The 15,420-nt window shown below is 39.4% G+C and overlaps 1 non-coding gene across 1 annotated transcript; it reads right to left on the reverse strand.

Annotated features, from left to right (window-relative positions):
• Positions 1-1,179: 1,179 nt before the first annotated feature.
• LOC119513023 lies at positions 1,180-1,266 on the reverse strand. Its single transcript, XR_005212530.1, has one exon. It is a non-coding gene; the product is annotated as a small nucleolar RNA SNORD35 (small nucleolar RNA).
• Between the last annotated feature and the right edge of the window lie 14,154 nt (positions 1,267-15,420).

Raw genomic sequence — 15,420 nt, forward strand, 5'->3', positions numbered from 1 at the left:
CTACAGAACAGGGCCGGGGACCCACAGCGGGAGTGCAGGCTGGTGCTGGGGTGGGACAGCAAGGTTGCCAAGACCTACTGTTTTTAAAGCTGCGTTTCCTTGATGAGGCACTGGCCCAGTTTCTGTAACACTTTAACTGTTTTTCAGATTTGAGGTAGATGACTTGAGGTAGATGACTGCATTTTTGCCAGTTGTTCAAAGATTCTGGGTGGGGGATAGGAGGGAACTGCATGTTGGAGAGTCTTACACCACCATCTTGGTTTCCTGGAAGCCCTGATATTATTCTTTTTGATGTTCCGTTTGTCCCATCTTTGTCAGTGGGATCCTTTTCAAGTTGGCTGCCAAGTACTTCTGACACAACCCCACTAGTCTGGGATACCTTCCTTGCTTTTCCAAGCCTGATATCCCACAGACTTGTCATGTGCATCTCCTGCTCCAGATATGAAATCAGTGACTTCTCCAAGGAACTCTGTGTTTTTTGTTTTCTTAAATCACCCAGTGGCAAAAGGTGTTCAAAGAACACAATTTGGGTATTGGGAATGCTCATTGCTACTGGCTTGGTCATTGTGTCTAGCCCCTTTTGGTGGGCAAAGCTAGGGATTACTCTTTTTTTTTTTTAATGGATTTTATTTTTTAGAGCAGTTTTAGATTTACAGAAGAATTGTGCAGAAAGTACGGCGCATTCCCATTTACTCTCTGTCCACTCCCCCCAGTTTCTCCTATTACTAATATCTTGCATTAGTGTGATAAATTTATTACAATTGATGAACCAATATTGTTACATTATTATTAATGAAAGTCTGTAGCCTTCATTAGGATTCTTTCTTTGTGTTGTACAGCCTGTGGGTTTTGACAAATGCATCATGTCATGTATCTACCACACAGAATAACATCATACACAATTGTTCCACTGCTTTAAAATGCCCTTGCTCTACCTATTCATTTTTTTCCCCTCCCTCTGAACCCCTGGCACCCACTGATCTTTTTCCTCTGTCTCTAATTTTGTATTTATTTATTTTATTTATTTGGGGGGGGGGTAAAGAAGTGACGGTATAAGGAAATCCGAGTGCCGCAGAGCCCAGAGACATGCAGCTCCTGCCTGTACTGTTGGATCTCAGGAATTTATTAACTGCATTCCAGCCAAGCCCAAGTTTGGAAAGACCCTCCAACCCCCTACCCTTCCTGGCATCAGCTGAGCCACTGGCATTATCGGCAGGACCCTCAGGGGCATCCTCAGACCACCGTGAGAAAAAGCCATCAACTGCCTGTGCTTTTTTTTTTAAAAGGAGAAAATGCATCCCAAGTTCATACTGATTATCTGTTTCAAATTGAGGATTACAAGATTTTTATTATACTTTTAGATTTGTATGTATATCTTTTCATGTAGGTTGAAATCTTGGTTCCTAATGACTTATTAGCTTTATTCTATGAGAGCTATACAATGTATAATTCCTGCGGTAGATACGGGTGAGTTGCTTAAAGCCCTCTTCAAAAGAGGACTCATTGCCTCACTGCAAGGAGTATGGTTAGCTGACTCCTTGTAGCTGGAAACTCCTGCAGGTCTAACTCGGCTTTGAGTCAATGTCATGTTCTTTTCATGGTGGCTCCAGGCAATTACTGAGCAAGAACAAGGGCCTATCATTTCTCCCCAGGGTGGGACTTTTCTACCAGTCTGACGTTCCTCCTGCTCAGTCTTGTTTCTGCCATTTTCCTTTCACAGGTGTTACTCTCCAGTAAACCTTTTGCACACTCCACTATGTCTCAGTGTCTGCTTCTCAGAAGAGTTACACAGACTGTTACATATCCTATGCATACATACATACATACATACATAATCTCGAAATTAAAACTAGTAGTATTATTACAATTACTGAAGACATTTTACAGTTTCCTTGCTGTTTTTCTCTGTCCTTAGGATACCCCACTAGGGAAGTACAGTGATATTACTGTGTTTTAACATCAGTTCAATTAGTTTTTCTGTTTAATTAAGCCATCACCTTGGACACATGGGTTCACTTGTTTCATTTTACTTTTGATTTTTATTTCTTTAGAAGTTGATTTTCCTTTCATTTTTGATTTGATTTTGTTTTATACTTATATAAAACACATTATATGCTTTCAAATCAGACCTACAAAACAAGATGCATTCGGAGAAAGGTAACTTGTACCTTGTTGTCTCACTATGCCTAAGTAAAACAGTAGTACTAACAAAAATAGTTAACTATTTGTAACTTTTCTTTTAAAAAATATACATTTTCTTAGATACTAGGCAATGTACTATAAACAGTGCACACAATGTTCTGCAATTGCTTTTTTTATGTATATATATTTTTATTGAGATTGTTCACATACCATACAACTATCCAAAGATCCAAAGTATACAATCAATTGCCCATGGTACCATAATACAGCTGTGTATCCATCACCACAATTAATTTTTTTCAATTTTTAAAACATTTTCATTCCTCCAGAAAAGAAATAAAGGCAAAAAAAGGAAACTCAAATCCTCCCATACCCCTAACCATCCCTCCTCCATTACTGATTCATAGTTTTGGTATAGTACATTTGTTACTGTTGATGAACCCCAGTTGGAGCTCAGCTCAGCTGTATTTGCTTGCTCAGAGAAAGCTGCTCTCTAGCTCCACAAAGCTTTGCAGTTTGGGCCATGGGGGGAGAGAACTCCTGGCTTGGACCTGCAGTTTTTTTCTTACAGATTTTATGCTGCAATCTCGGGCATTCCTCCTAATTCAGGTTAGTGTATGATGAGTGGATGGTCACATTTGTCCCCTCACAGTTATTCTGGATTATTTACTAGTTGTTCCTGGTTGTTTGTTAGTTGTTCCAGGGGGACTAACTAGCTTCCACTCCTCTCTGTGCCACCATCTTAGATCTCCTGCAATTGCTTTTTCACTTAACCATACATCCTAGAGATCACTGAATGTAGTTTATAGAAATACTCTTTGTTCCCTTTTACAGATGAATGGTGCTCCATTTTTTTTTGGAGGAACTTTAACTTTTTCAACTTGTTCTCAACTGATAGACATTTGAGTTGCTTCCTTTCTTTTGTGGTATAAGTAATGCCATAATGAATAGCCTTGTGCATAGATCTTTTTGTATCTTTTGTGGGTTCATTTTGGGTGGGAAATTCTCTTTCTGCCCCTACTTCCTCACACTCCTCTCTGTACCCACTCTTCCCCTTCTAGTGATTTTGGGGGTTGCTCCCACATCGTCCCCCACCCCACCCCTAAACCAGAACCAGATCTGAATAATGGCAGACCAGGGACCTGCCCAAGGTGGTGGTGCAGATCCAAAACAGCTTTGCTCAGCTCCTATTCATGATGCTCCTATAAAGCTCTAGCCCAGGGACTGGGTTTGGGTACATTTTTTTTCCCCAGCCTCCTTTCAGGAGTGGAGTGGCCCTATCTCGTGGCCTGAGACAGAGAGGCTGGCTGTGCAACCCAACCCCCACCCCCACATCCCTCCCCCCAACTCCCACGAAGCATGTTTAGTTCCTGTGTCTTGGCAGGGATTGACTTCAGGGCCATCACTGCTGATCCTGAGACCCGGGGCCCACGTGTCTACAGTTTCAGTCCGTTCACTGCATTTATGTTCTTTTCTGGTCCTTCAAGATTTTTATCTTGTTTTTGAGCTCCACTTTATGCTTTTGTTTTTCTCTTTTTATTATGTTTTATCATTACTTTCTTTATGAAGAGGAGTGGTGAATCGAAGCATGGACTCACTGTGCCATCCTGAGTGAAAAGTCTAAACAAATTTTTGAAATGATCACCGATGGTACGGGACCTCCAACAAATAAACTGAAATTTCAGTTCATGATGACATAGGACAAAAGGTTCCCAATCACGAGACACACATAAGGAGACAAAGGGCCAGGACAGGGTCAGGCTGGAGACTTGATCTTGACTGCACTGGCAGGAGGAGGAGCTAGACATCGGAACACCACAATCGCTGTGTACATTTCCCCTAGGCCAGCTGTGGGAAAATGTTTATCATTCTCATTCTAGGATGGGAGTTCAGACACTCTCAACAAGTGGTTTTGCCTTAAAGGATTCTTCCAGGCAATGCTTTATCTATAGATTCTTGGATGGGGTAACCTGTATATCTGGTGTTCAGAATAAGCAAGAGCAGGTGAGCCTCTGTATTATGAGTCTGATTTTTGTGGGAGTGTGCTTTACTTCACACTTGTATACCCACTGTTTTAAATTCTGAAGTTGATACTGCCAAAATAATCTATTCACATTTTACTTTTTAAAAAATCGTGGTACTTATTTTACATTATAATTGAATAGTTAATATTTCAAAAGAATGTATATTTCTAGTTAAAATGATAATGTATACTTTATGCTGAATGACAATGTCCAAAATATGCTTGTTGATGGAAAAAGACAAATATGCATGTGTGTGTGTTTAAAATATTGTTTGGGGTTTTAGTATTACCATCCTCATCTGGCATCACAAAAATCTCCATTCTTTCTCCTTCCCATATGTTCATGATTAATCTTGTAAACTGGAGATAAGTAGCAAATAAACAAATATACATTTCAATAAATGATTACTTTCTGGGGTACTTTTGAAAATCTGAAAAAATTCTTTAAATTTACATTAAAAATGTATTTTATATTTCACACAGTTAAATTTTTTTTTAACTAAGTTTTGAATAACTGAGGACTTTCTTTTGGTGGTAAAGATGTTAAAATTAATCCTTGAATGATATTGAGTGTTCCTGACTAGTATTTTAATTTTATTCGATTTGCCTTGTGTTATTTAATGCAGTTGAAATATGTTCAGTTAGTTTTTTAAAATATCCCATTTACTCAGGATTCTTGTCATCCCGCCTTCCATTTCTAAGAGGACTGAAGGTATTCTACTTAAAAAAAAAAATAAAGCAAAACAGAAATGAGAAACAGAACAGAAACCCACTAAGTAAGCATTTCTCTAAATACAACCTGGGTGCTTTGGGCACTTGTCAGAAGGTGTTGGGCTTCACCCTGGATCCAAAGAATCAGAGTCTGGGGCTCAAGAATCTGCTTTTAAACAGAGTTTATAAGGGATTCTTGTGTACATTCAAATATGAGAACATCTGACCAAAATGGAGGAGGGAAAGTTATCTTCACCAGGTACCTGAGATGAATAACTTGCTCCAAACAATATGGTTGGGTTAGGGTGGAAACTTCCTGGAAGCTAAGGAAAAAATTACCAAAAACCCCCCAAAGAAATAACTTTGTCTTATGTGGTTTTATCTTCTGTCCACAAAAGTATACAGCTTCATCAGCAGAGTCAATATTTTTAAGGAACTGAATTCAGGAAACATGGGGACATGTGGGTAACATCCTGAATTCTGATTTTGCAAGAGTAACATTCCCAAACTTTACTGAGTCACCCATTGACCATCTAGAAAAGCTGAGGGCACATATCGAGTTTTAAGTTGGGGAAGATGGTTCTGCAAGCAGAGAAAATAATATCTTCCAGTTACTTTGCTTTATAGCAATCTAACTGGGACAAGGATGGAACTTAGACAACTTGGGAGAATAGATAGTTGGCATGTTTATTAGTTTATTTTAAAATATTAATTAGATATCTTAAGGGAGCATTTGGCTAAATGGAAACATGGTTTATTCATTGATGAATTCCCTAGTAAGTATCCAAAGAGCAGATATTCTATGATTTTGGTGAAAGGTCCATATGCTTCACAATCGGATGTGGTGGAAGAGAACCATCAATTGATTGTGAAAAAGCCTCACCTGAAAGAAGGTCCAGCCTGGAGGTAGGCCTGGGAAGCAGGGACCTTAGAGGTAGATGCCATAGAAGCAACATTTAGATGTCTGAAAAATTTAGGTCTTGCCTAAGTACTTCTTTGGAAAAAAGTTCTATTTTGCAAAGAAGAAATGACTTTTTTCCAGAAAACTTCTAGGACCAATTACTCTATGACTACCTTTTAGGGCCAATTACTCCATGACTACCATAACATTTCCAGGAAAGAACCTCAAGGCAATTCCTATGGAACGTTTAATCTTAAGAAGAAATATATCTTAATAAGTTAACCCCAAATAGCCAAATAAATTGACCTCGCAAGTGGACTGTGTTATGACCACTGTCTTCATTTCCTGGCTGCAATCACAAGTGCCATGAAATGAGTTGGCTTAAACAATGGAAATTTATTGGCTTACAGTTTTTGAGGCTAGGAGAAGTCCAAAATCTAGGCATCAGTAAGGCGATGCTTTCTCTCTGAAGACCGTGGTGTTCTGGGACTGGCTGCTGGTGATCCTTGGGTCCTTGGCTTTTCTGTCACATGGCAGTGCATATGGCAGCAACTTCTTTCTCTTCTGGGTTCCTTAACTTATACCTCCACATGGCTTTCTTTTCATAAAACCTTCAGTAATAGGATGAAGACTCACCCCATTCAGTTTGCCCATGCCTTAACTAAAAATAACACCCTTTAAAAGATCTATTTACAATGGGTTTACACCCACAGGAATCAATTAAGATTAAGAACATTTTTTGGGGGGGAGGAGTGGTTGGATAAATCAACCTACTGGAACAACCTAGTAGAAAGGACACATCCAGGCTGAGCTGCTGTTTTAGGCAGTAACAGACCAACAAGCTCACCTGCTTCTTATGACCTCTCGAAGCCAAAAAGTAAAATCATTGAACCAGCATTGCCTCAAAGATATTTTGGTGGCAGGTAACGGGAACTGGGAAAGTAAAACAATACTAACGACGCTACATTACCAAATGGGAATTTGTTAAAAAAATATTTGGGGAAGAAAAAGTACACAGAAGATGCTGCATGGTGTTTATGGTTAACTGACTGGTCCTTCTTTGGGCCTCCCCAAAATTGTGCAGAGACTGAGTGTGTGTGTATATGTGACTGTGGGTGTATTTGTCTGTGTGTATCTCTCCTGAGAAGTTTCTCTGACACAGCAAAGGTTCAGACTGTTGTAACTGGCATTAAAAAGTAATTTGAGCAATTAACAGTGCTGAAATACATATCTGAATGTGGTTAAAAAGGGGAAATGTTTGGTTGTAAAATGGTATTAGAATAAGAATTTTTTTAAAAAAAGCAAGTAGAGCCCACTAGCTTGTGCCTTGATTGGACTGGATAGACAAAATAAGAAGCAAAATACAAGGTCAATATGCAAAAGTCAATTGCTTTCCTATATGCTAACAAAAAATTATTTGAATTATAAAAAAATGAGTATTTATAATAAAAAAGTAATGTGAAGTATGATTCCAATTATATGAAATATCTAGAGTATGCAAATCCATACAGACACAAGTAGAGTACAGTTTACCACGGGCAAAAGGAAGGAGGAGTGGGGACCTAATGGATGTTTCTGTCTAGGGTGATGAGAAAGTTTTGGTAATGGATGGTGGTGAGGGTAGCACAACATTGTGAATATGATTAACTCCACTGAATGGTATGCTTGGGAGTGGTTGAGATGGGGAAATTTATGTTGTATGTATGTTTCCACAATTTAAAAAAATACAGTGACTAAAGAAATAATAGTAATTATATGCATCACACAGTCCTGGACTAGGTCTAATAATTGAGAAAAGCCCCAAAAGGACATTATTGGACATATGAAAAAATTTGAACCATAGACTGTAAACTTTATATCAATATTAAGTTTCTTGAAGTTGATAACTGTCCTTAAAGTTTTTAGGTAGCTTCTTCTTAGGTAATATACATTGAAGTATAAAGTGTTCAAGGAGCATGATGTATACAACCTATTCTCAAATGTTTAGAAAAAAGATAGATAGAGAGATACATAGATGGACAGACAGACCGATACAGCAAATATGGCAAAATGTTGCAAGTTGGTAGTTCTGGATATCTGGGTGCCAGGAATTCTCTGTATGGATTCTGTACTACTTTTTTTTTTTTAATGCAATTTTATTGAAATATATTCACATACCATACAATCATCCAAAGTGTACAACAATTGTTCACAGTATCATCATATAGTTGTGCATTCATCACTGCAATAAATTTTTGAACATTTTCATTACTTGAAAAAAAAATAAATAAAAATAAGCATAAAAATAAAAGTAAAAAAGGACACCCAAAACATCCCATACCCCTCCTCCCCCCACTATTATTCATTTACTTTTTGTTCCCATTTTTCTACTCATTTGTCCATACACTGGGTAAAGAGAGTGTGAGCCATAAGGTTTTCACAATTATACATTCACACCATATAAGCTATATAGTTATGTGGTCACCTTTAAGAATCCAGGATACTGGATTGCAGTTCAACAGTTTCAGATATTTCCTTCTAGACTTTCTAATAAACTAAAAACTAAAAAGGGTTATCTATATAGTGCTTAAGAATAGCCTCCAGAATAACCTCTTGACTCCATTTGAAATCTCTCAGCCACAAAACTTTGTTTTGTTTCATTTTTCTTACCCCTCTTTGTCAAGAAGATTTTCTCTATCCCATGAGGGCCAGGCTCAACCCCTGGAGTCAGGTCCCACATTTCCAGGGAGATTTACACTCCTGGGAGTCATGTCCCACGTAGTGGGGAGAGCAGTGTGTTCACCTGCTGAGTGGGCTTCGAGAGAGAGGCTACATCTGAATAACAAAAGATGTTCTCTAGGGGTGACTCTCAGGCACAATTATAAGTAGGCTTAGCCTCTCCTTTGCAGTAACAAGCTTCATAAGGGCAAGCCCCAAGATTGAGGGCTTGGCCTACTTAACTGGTAGTCCCCAATGCTGGAGAAAATATCAGTAATTCCCCAGGTGGGGAAGTTTAATATTTGCACATTTCCCCCTAGTCCCTCAAGGGGGCTTTGCAAACACTTTTTATTCTCTGCCCAAATTACTCTGGGATGTATCGGGGCTTCACGCTAACCCGTACAAACCAACCGATCTCACTCCCTACTCAAGGGTCCATGTAATTATGGTGTTTGAGTAAACTGACCATACAAGTTAAATTATATAGTGTGCTACAGAAAATATAGATTTTGCACCAAATAAACATCTCTTCCTTTGGTCCCACAAAGAAGCTGAAGTTTTAAAACAGTTAATATCATCCTCTAACCTTTAGTCTGAACTTGCCCAATCTCAACCAAGTTCATTTTGTTCATATCTCCAATTGAAGTCTGATCTCTTTTCAGCCTCTTTTACAGTTGCTGCATGGGGCAGTGCCAACACTCACAGCTGTCAAACTCTGGCTCTGAGGCTCAGGTGCCACACAGGCACCCAAAGTTCCAGGGACTGGCCATGTCAGACACAAACAGCTCAGCATCTCAGAATTTAGAAATAACTGTTACAACTCATGAGTAGATGTGACTGCTGTAAGAACTTACAATCTAGGAACCTTTACCACAAGCCTTCCCCTGATAACCGATGCTCCCAGAATCAATTCTCAGAGTTTGCACATTATTGTTAGTCCATATTAGTGAGGCATTATAATGTTTGTCTTTTCATTTCTGGTTTATTTCACTCAACATACTGTCCTTAAGGTCCATTCACCTAGTTGCATACCTCAAATTCATTCCTTCTTGCTGCTGCTCAATATTCCATTGTACGCATACACCACAGTTAACCATTTGGTTTATCAGTTGATGTACCCTTAGCCCACCTCCATTCATTGAAAATCACGAATACTGCTGCCACAAACACAAGTATGCAAATGTACACTCATGTCCCCACTGTTAGTTCCTCCTAGTATACAACCAATAACAGGGTTGCAGGGCCATATGGCAACCCAAAACTTAGCTTCCTGTGGAACCACCACACTGCCCTCCAGATGGGCTGCACCATTCTACTTCCCTCTCTCTAATTTTCTCCAGCACTTGTAACCCTCTGTTTATTTTTTAAAGTTTTATTCACACCCCATACAATCAATCATTGATTCCCAGTATAATCACATAGTTATGCATTTACCACCACAATCTATATGAGGATATTTCCATGTCTTCCACATCAAAAGAGGAAGAGGAGGAAAAAAATGAAGAATAAAAAAGATAAAAGAAAAAAATAAAATAAAATGAAAAGGTCAGAAAAAAACACTACCACCAAGAATCCCATACCACCCCCTTATATTCCCCTCTTAAAGCTTATCGAACTTTAGCTTTGGCATATTGCCTTCATTACAATTAATGGAAGCATCTTACAATGTTACTGTTAACTATAGACTCTAGTTTGCACTGATTGCATTTTCCCCCATACCATCCAGTTTTCAACACTTTGCAATGTTGACATTCATTTTTTCTCCCTAATGTTAAAACATTCTTATATTAGTATGCTTAATCAACATCATTGATCACTCCAGGTTTCAGTAAATTATACAACCCTAGTCTTTATTTTCTGTCTTTCTTTCTGGTATCATACATGCCCCTAGCCTTCCTCTGTCACCCATACTCACATTAATTTTTGTTCAGAGTACTTAAAATATTGTGCTACCATCACATAGTATTGTGCTATCTATTTCTGGATCTATACAATCAATCCTGTTGAATATTCTGTGTCAGATGCCTGTTCTCTACCCTCTTTCTATCTCTTGATAATCTGTGTTCTCAACTTAAACTTTCAAGGTTTGCTCATTAATGTTAGTTCATATTAGTGAGACCATACAGTATCTATCCTTTTGTTTCTGGCTAATTTCTCTCAATGTAATGTCTACTGTCTATCATTTTGTCTTTTGGATTTTCTATGTCATATCTTATTTTATTTTTATTTTTTCTTTCCCTTTTTTATCCTTAATGATAGTCTTCATTTCTACAGTCTTCTCCAAACCTCTCTCTTCTGTCTTTTCCTGTCTGTAGTACATCCTTTAGTATTTCTTGTAGAGGAGATCTCCTGTTCACAAACTCTCTCAGTGTCTGTTTATCTGTAAATATTTAAAACTCTCATTTCTGAAGGACAGTTTTGCCAGATATAGAATTCTTGGATGGTTGTTTTTTCATTCAGTATCTTAAATATATCATACCACTGCCTTCTTGCCTCCATGGTTTCTACTGAGAAATTCACACACAGTCTTATCAAGCTTCCTTTGTATGTGATGGATCACTTTTCTCTTGCTGCTTTCAGGATTCTTTCTTTGTCTTTGACATTTGATAATCTGATTATTAAGTGTCTTGGCATAGGCCTATTCAGATCTATTCTGTTTGGGGTATGCTGTGCTTCTCAGATCTGCAATTTTATGTCTTTCATAAGAGATGGGAAATGTCCAGTGATTATTTCCTTCATTATTGTTTCTGCCCCTTTCCCCTTTTCTTCTCCTTCTGGGACACCCATGACATGTATATTCATGCACCTCATATTTCCATTCAATTCCCTGAGACGCTGCTCAGATTGTTCCATTCTTTTCCTGTCTGTTTTTTTGTGTGTAGGATTTCAGATGTCCTGTCCTCTAGTTCATGAATCCTTTCTTCTGCTTCTCCAAATCTGCTGTTGCAAGGCTCCATTGAATGTTTCATCTCTCCTGTTGTGCCTTTCATTCCCACAATTTCTGCCATTTGTTTTTTCAAGCTTATGAATTCTTCTTTATGGTCACCCAGTGTCTTCTTCATATCTTTCACCTCTTTTGCCACATTTTCCTTCACCTCATTGATTTGATTTAGAAGATTTGCTTGAACATCTTTAATTAGTTGTTTCAGCTCCTGTATCTCATTTGAAGTGTAAGTTTTTTCCTTTGATGGGGACATGTCTTCATTTTTCCTAATATGACTTGTAATTTTTTGTTGTCTAAGCATCTGGTTTCCTTGATTACCCCAATCATATTTTCCCAAACCAGACAGGACAAGTTCTCAGGAGGAAGGTGTAATCAGTATCAGGTTTCCCTGAAGATGAGACCCAGCAGGTTGTCAGACTTTTCTGTGAGGTCTCTAGACTCTGTGTTTTTCCTATCCTGCCCATCATGTGGCACTTGTCAGCCCACACCTCTGTGCCAGTGTAAAGAGTCCCTGTCCCAGCCAGAGGCTGAGGGTGTCAGAAGCCAAGTTTAAGTTGTTTCTGTTTTTTTTTCCCCAGACCCTGGGGTCTGAATTCTCTGAGTGAGGGCAGTCACTTGAGCTGGGCCCTGCCCTCCTTTTCTTAGGGAAGATACACCCTTTTGGGAATTTTCACAAAGGAGAGAATTATCCTCCTTTGTCACTCTGACTCTCATAACTCCACCCTTACCTGGGTCAGTGCTGACAACTGAAAATGTCTGAGGCATTCTCTAATGAGCTACTTAGAATGGGAGAAGAAAATAAGGAGAAAGAAAGAAAGCCCATTTTCAGAGCCAGTCCCCAGCCCCCCAGTTTCACTGGTCAACTGGTGTTGGTACCCGGTTCTCTGTGCCCATTTTCTAGGGACACAGCCATTTTCCAGTATTCTCAGCCCAGCCATCTCCAAAAGCCTCTGTTTTTATTTATTTATTTATTTTTCCTTCAACCCTGCCTCCTCTCTGCCTGGAGTGACCTCTTGGTTCCTTTCCTGCTTGTTCCAGGTTTATCTGTGCTTGTAGCTTTATTCAGTAGTCCAAATTTGTTAATTAAAACCACCATTGGTGCTTGGATGAGTTACTTTCTCTCACTCCTAGAAGCCTGTTTCTTTTTTCCACAGAGAAGTCTTCCAACTCACCCTGCCATGCCAGTGGGGGAGAAGTGCTAGCTCTGCAGTTTGGGGAGCTTTACTTACAGTTCTATGTTGTATCTCAGCCGTTCTACCCATTCTAGACTGCTGTAAGATGTGTGTCCAGTCACAGATGTCCCCAACAGTTTTTCCAGACTATTGACGAGTTGTTCCTGGCTATTTACTAGTTGCTCCAGAGAACTAACTAAATTCTACACCTCTCTATGCTTTCATCTTTCCCCATCTCCAGATTTTGTACTATTTTTGCAACCATCCTTTAAGTTTGAAATTATTTCCAAAATAATAAATTTAAGAAGTATGTGAAATAAAAGGTGAAAAAATATGATTTTATCTAATATTTGCTGACTATGAGGCTTAGATATCTGGTTATGTTTGGAGTGAATCCACAAACACCAGACTTTGGAAAGTAAGGTCACACTAAATGGACTAGGTAGCATTGATGCTCCAAAGTTGATGGAAATCAGGCAATTTCCCTTTAACTTTCTTTTCTCTGCTTCAGTTACTTTGCTCATGGTTTTTTTTTTTAAATGGAAACTTGGGGAAATATTTTTTATAAGTCTTCTAATTTTCAAGTTTTGTAGACAGGTGGTCCAAAGCCAAGTAGGATGGTTAGGAAATGAGGATGTGTGGATTTGCTTCCTCATTCTGTTATATCCAGGACAGTGCCTGCTATCACTAGGAATATTACTGGAAAACCTTGTGACTCAGAGCACCTGAGATGACAGATCTAAAATGGCCATGTTGCTAACACCACAAGGTGGACAACATCTATCTTGTGTTGGCTAAAATATGATTTTCAATCACCTCATTCTTCATTTTGAAGTCGACAGCTTAGCTGATATAAAGAGCTTCATTAATCTCATAATTTAATTTTGCATTTGCAGTTTCCCTTTCATATTTTTAATTACAAGTATTTATTTCATTTTTGCTACCAGTGTAACAAGCGCTCATTATAAATCCTCAACCATGAGAGAAAAACAATGTAGAAAATGAACGTAGCAGTTGCTGCTGGTGATTCACCCAAAGCCACTGACACTTAGCAGTTCCATCCACACCAGCCTGACCTTCCACTGTCAGCGTTCGAGATGCTTTGAGACCTTTCCCTGGCTATCCTGGAGCCCACTCCACTTGTGTTTCGGCTGACTGGAAGTGCTGGGGAATTATTACCTCTTGGGAGCAGCACTCAGCCAATGGATGACAGGATGTGTGGTTAAGTTCTTGGCTTCCTTGCCTCTTGGTTGGCATAAATGAAGATAATATCTTCCATTATCTCCCTGCATTCCCTAGTGGGATAAGCATCAGTTGACCTCAGTGGTAACTTCCTGGACAACACACCCTCTAATGGCTTCCTTCCAGTCTCCCTAACTTCTTGACCCTCCTGGGATCATCCCCCACATGAAATGCTTTCATTTGTTCCTTGTCTCAGGGTCTGTTGGGGAAGTGGAGGGGGACCTAACTTAAGATGCTATCATCAGGTATGGTACCATGGCTTTAAATTCTCCCTATTTCCAAATGGATATGATGAAGCAACACTGTTCTAGGGGTTTTCTTGAGTGTTCTTAGGGTATAATTTAACTGGAGTTCCTAATTTTAGGAACAGAGTCTTTATCAGGCACAGGGTTACCCATTCCCTCTGAGCAGTACTTTATCAGGGTTTCGTCAGCTTGGCACTATGGACATTTTGGACCAGATAATTATTTGTTGGGAGGGGCTGTTTTGTTCACTGTAGGATGTTCGGCAGGATCCCTGGCCTGTCCCCACGAGATGACAGTAGCATCCTCCTTCTTCCCTTCCACCCTCCTGGTCAGATAACTAAAAATGTCTCCAGACGTTGATAATATATCCTGGGGGGAGAAGTTGCCCCCAGTTGAGAATCACTGAGTTAGGTCAAATTCATGTGAGTCTAATGTGGCAGATTTCTTTAGCATACTTGGAGCCTTTTGGATCACTGAACAAGGAGGAAAAGGCAGATTAAAAAGGGCCTGAAAAAATAGGATTATCCTCTTGCATTGAAACTATCTTCTCCCAGTATAATAAGAAAAAAGGTATATATTAGAACAATTCTAGTATGGTGATGAGGGTTCACCAATGATGATATTTAGCCTGAGAGAAGCTAACATCTTCATAGAAGGAGGCAGCTGGCTGGGTTCCTGGAGTATCTTAGAAAGTTGAAACTGAATTTTTTTGGAGAGCAGAGTGGATACAGTTTTTCAATAAGAGGGATTTTCTGAAGAACTAGGTTCTGGGTTGAACAATCCAGACTGTTAACTGAGCCAAGGGACTTTTGCTATGATTATGCCTTTGAGTTCATGGCTATGAGATCAAAAACCTCCCTGGGAAGGGAAGGAAGCAAACCACTGTCAGGCTGGGCAGTGACGATAGCAGCCTAATCTCCCATAAAGAGCAAGAAAAGAGTAAATCAGTGGAGACTTCCAGGACGCAGCTGGGCAAGCCCTGGTGAATGTCAGGAAAATGATATTGTTGGGGAGGGGCCAAATAAACTGGCACCTCAGGGCAGACCATGGGGGGAGACAAGTGCAGCAGGAATTCCCTGTGGATTGCCTCTTGGGTTCAGGTCTATAAAGAGCATTTGATATTTTCACCTGCTGTGCTTCCAGGAGTTTGGTGCAATGGGAAAGTCAATTGCAGACTCAGACAGGAAGCCAAGAATCCTTTGTGCAAACAAGTCAATCAAATTATTTCCTAGAGCAACTTAAGGGTGGGAACTGGACAAGTGTTTGACTTACATTGTTGTTATACCAGGTGTCAAAGATAAGATAAGACTGTCCAATGCCTGGGAAAATGCTGGGGAAAAGGG

Source organism: Choloepus didactylus, chromosome 17 (genome assembly GCF_015220235.1).
Source record: "Choloepus didactylus isolate mChoDid1 chromosome 17, mChoDid1.pri, whole genome shotgun sequence".
Taxonomy (NCBI): domain Eukaryota; kingdom Metazoa; phylum Chordata; class Mammalia; order Pilosa; family Megalonychidae; genus Choloepus; species Choloepus didactylus.